Source organism: Notothenia rossii (genome assembly GCF_949606895.1).
Source record: "Notothenia rossii genome assembly, chromosome: 6".
NCBI classification, from domain to species: Eukaryota; Metazoa; Chordata; class Actinopteri; order Perciformes; family Nototheniidae; genus Notothenia; species Notothenia rossii.
In genome coordinates, this window is record NC_136909.1 from 64,386,640 (window position 1) to 64,391,090 (window position 4,451).

The 4,451-nt window shown below is 40.1% G+C and overlaps 1 long non-coding RNA gene across 1 annotated transcript; it reads left to right on the forward strand.

Moving 5' to 3' along the window:
* The first annotated feature begins 2,219 nt into the window (after positions 1 to 2,219).
* On the forward strand, positions 2,220 to 3,821 carry LOC307044717. The gene is made up of 3 exons (XR_013809677.1): positions 2,220 to 2,373; positions 2,664 to 2,732; positions 3,159 to 3,821. It is a non-coding gene; the product is annotated as an uncharacterized lncRNA (long non-coding RNA).
* The last annotated feature ends 630 nt before the right edge of the window (positions 3,822 to 4,451 follow it).

A 4,451-nucleotide genomic window follows, 5' to 3' on the forward strand; every position in this document is an offset into this window, starting at 1 on the left:
TTGAGTTTTGTTCATGTATATCTTTGCTATTTTTAATTTATAATACTCACATTCTAATGCATTATTACTCATTATAAATCACTCATAAGATTATAATGTATTATAACTATGAGAATGATAAAACACCTTGATCCTAGCAAAACATTTGAATGAGTGATCGGCATTTATGAAGCAGCCTATGATGATAAAAAGTATTTATAATGTGTTGCGATTATTGCTCTAAAGCAGTATGAATGTGTATAAGTGCTTTCAACAATAATTATACAATCACATAACAGATTAAAACACATTATAAGTGTGTTTATAATGGGAATAGAAATTGACGTCACAGAAAGATGTGTCTATGAAGCCTTTCTATATAAGGATGTGTTGGTGTTCGTGTGTGTGCGCAGGGTCTCGCTGGTTAATGGATCTGGAGCTCCTACAATGAAAGGAAACTCTCCGACTTGTGATTAGGGCAGGAAGAGTCCAACTTCCTGGCCACCACCCATTTCCACCTCTTCTTCGTCCTGCTGTTTTTCCTCCTCCTTCAGTTTCCCCTCTCCTCTGTAGTGGCGGCTTCTAGAAGTTACTATTTGTGTTCCCCTGCGCGGGGAAGCTCGCCTCGTCCTGGTATTGTTTTGGCATCTCAGCCCCAGACCCGGGGTCAAATCCTAATGCTTTATAGACTTTGTTTAGGCCGACATGGGTGCCAGATGGGTGGCGCTTAGCCAAAATGAAAGTGAAGTTGTTTATCGTTTTGGTGCCACAACCCCCAAATGCAAGATAAGGTCCCAACCTTCCATTTGATCAAATTCTAGCCCCAGGTTTTGTTTTTGTTGATTTTGTAATAATGTAGAAGATTACAGAGATTTGAGTGAAACCTATTTCTCTTTAATGAGGTGTAATTGCTTCATAAGTAAAAGTGGAAGTAAACAATGTCTAATTTTAATGGGGAAACCCCCTAAAGATCCCTCCTGTCCCTGAGTCACCAACCCTTAAAGGTCCCTACAATGTCTAACTGCCATTGCAAACTTTCTCCGACAGCATTCTGGCTTCATTATAAAACAATGTGTGTCTGTGTGTGTGTATCTGGCTTGGATTCACACCCAACTGGCTCTACTTGAGGTTCAATCAAATATGTACATCTGTCAGCATCTAATTAAAACGATTCTAATGTTGACTTGCTAAGTTCATAATTTAATGACTGTTGTGACTTTATGTAATAGGAAAGGCAGGTGACATCAGTCTGTTCACTTAGTGTCAGTGTCCTTAAATAATTATAATACTCATATTTAATATTGACAAAATATAATTTAACTTAATGTAATGTGAAAGGTGTAACTTTATAATGACTAACCCAATGATAGTTATCACCTGACTCTGAAATGTTCCACTCTCCAATATGTTAGCTTATTTAAGCTAGCACTTGCTTTGTGGCCTGCAACACACTGTTCTGTCTCGCCACTTGTTCTCTGATAAAGTTACTGAACGGTACATACCATGCACCAAAGTACAGACAGACAAAGTTAGCAACTAGCTGGTGGACATATTCTAGCATTTTGCCGATATAAACAGATTTTTCACTTAGGAGTTGGAGGAGACCAAAACAGAGCAAAAATATGTGTGAATATTGGATTTGTACTTGTCGGGAGACCAAAAATCCCACTCCAAATTAAAGTTAATGTTTCTCTGAATGTCTTAGTGGAAAGCTATTGGGTAACAAGATAACCATAACAATACCACATGCTGTATTAGGTGAGATTATGTCACTGCTGGGTAAACACGTGTTTTGTGCTGCCCATTGAAGACCAAAAATAAATGTACATTTTAAGGCTGTTTTCAATAATTGAAATACCATTCATGTACCAGCAACAAATATAAGATATGCTCCATAATTTAATTATTACCAAGTTCGACCAAGTTTCATGATCCTTTTTTTCAGTAATCCTACTAAATCCTGCTGTCAAGAAGTTATTCAAATCACATAATAAAGTTAGTTACTCAAATTAAAAATATTATTTGATATGGCCCTGATTCAAGTTCAATCTATATTTGTGAAACATGCAAATAAAGTCATAGATATCTTTATTTCTCCTTTTCCCTTTTTTCATTGTGAACCATGCTAACATGCAGCCCTCCCTGTTTTGCAAACCTGTGCTTAATTAGTCGCTAATTAGGGGAGCTTGTTTCAGAGCATGAGTATCTGCACTGTGTAACTCTGATAAAAGTTAGTCGATAGTCTTTCAATTACGTTTTTTACCTAAAGTATGTGCGCCGGTTTACTTTGGACCTAACCTCTGAAGTCTGTCTGATACAATATTGCTTTCCTCTTGACAGGCCTGCACTCCCTATTGAGGCGTTTCCATGAGTTTGACCTCTTCACTCATCACAGTAAGTGGCTAAAATTAGTAAAGTTGTTTGCAAGCTGCTGTTTTGTATCATATTTGGGTATGTTTTTATAAGTACAAAATATTGGAGTAGTAGTTGTTTATCAACACTTTATAATTGCATGAGCAGTGATGTAAATATCTCTAATGTTACTTCAGAGAATGAAACACTTCTGACCCTCTGGATATGTAATCATTGACCTCTTTAGACTGCAGAAAGGTCACAGTTTACATCAGTTCACCACTGCCTCTCGTTGTGAGGAGCTACAATGATCATCTTCACTTTATTTTCAGGAAGCAGCTTCCGGCCACACGCTCAGCTGAGGTGACCCCCCCCCACAGCTTCCCGCAAGTTAAGCCAAGGTGAGCCACAGTGCACATGCTGAATAGATTCATGGTGTTTGCACAGTGGATGTGAAGTCCAGTGATGGTCAGAGACGATGGGGGGTGGGGGCAGGGGATGGGGGAGATGAGGGAGTTGCCTGATGGGTCACGTTCGGATAGCGCTGCCCGGGCCGCCATGTTCCTCTCTTTCCAACTCTTGCAAAGCAAATATTTACAGAGCATCTTGTGAGAGGAGTGTGTTCACTGCCAAGGCTTATGGGGTGTGTGTGTGTGTGTGTGTGTGTGTGTGTGTGTGTGTGTGTGTGTGTGTGTGTGTGTGTGTGTGTGTGTGTGTGTGTGTGTGTGTGTGTGTGTGTGTGTGTGTGTGTGTGTGTGTGTGTGTGTGTGTGTGTGTGTGTGTGTGTGTGTGTGTGTGTGTGTGTGTGTGTGTGTGTGTGTGTGTAGACGCTCCTCTTGGTCCTCGCGCAGTGTAAACCCTGAGCTGTGTGTGTCGGATGAGGCATTTCCCTTGGTCTCTCCACAGTTTACTAACACTGGCCCCTGGCTGTTGTTCAGGCCCCGGCTTTGAGCTCCATCTATGAATCAACAGTGAGAGCCAGCGGGCAGAGAGGCACCTCTCTCTACCTTCCCTGACCCCTGACAGAGAGAGAGAGACCTCGCCCCGCCCTGTGTACGAGGCCGCGGCGCTGACATCATGTCTTTGCGGGTGGAACATTCTCATAAAACTTGTTTTCTTTACTCCTTTCCCAATGTAAATAATGCGGAGGGTGTAAATACAGTTAAGGGTTGTTTTTAGGCAAGCAGTTCTGTATAAGGATGTTTCCAGATTCATTCAGCTCCGGAATGGGTGGAAGTTTCACTGTGGTGTGTATGGTTAGTGAGGTACACACACATGCTAACCTGGACGGGGTCTAATTTTGTCTCTGGATACTTTATTTAAGAGGTTTAGAACATTCTTGGCTGCCTTTTAATCTGCTAAAGAAAAACACTTACACTACAAGATAAGACACTTAGAAAAGCTTCAAACCAATGCATGAAAAAGCTATACCTTGAGAAATGAAGGTTTTGACAATAACATAATATAATACGAATGGAGTGCTTTCTTCATAAAAAAAACTGAATAGAATGTAGTCAAATAAAACCTTACAAGAGCTCTTGTTGTTCAGTTTTTTTTTTTCAAAATTACTTTGTGGCAGAGATTCAGAAAGGTGAGACAATAAAGGAAAAAACGGAATAAATGAGTGAAGAAGTAAAATAAATGCTTCCATATAAGGCTGACAAACAATTATGAAGCCAACTCTATGCACATATCAGACAAAGTAATAGTTTAAGTGTTCTGAACCCAGAAGGTTGCATTGCATTACTTTGAGTTGTCATGTGTTCAAGTAAAAATGTGTTATTACTTTTTTCAAAATTTGCCTCGGTTCTACTGCATGGTTCAGCTGGAATGATGTTTGTCACGGAAGTTGGAGTACCACCATTGGGCCACTACAAAAATGTGCTTCACACCTACTGCTAAATTATGAACCATCCAGATCTCTCAGGTCTTCTGGGACTGGTCAGCTTTATGTGCCCAGAGTCAGGACTAAACATGGAGAAGCAGCGTTCAGTTATTATGCTCCAAATATGTGGAACAAACTGCAACTCTGACTACTTTTAAATCCAGGCTGAAGACTTACCTTTCTGCCGCTGCTTTTAATTGAACTATTCATATCTTAAACTGCACTGTAACTTTTA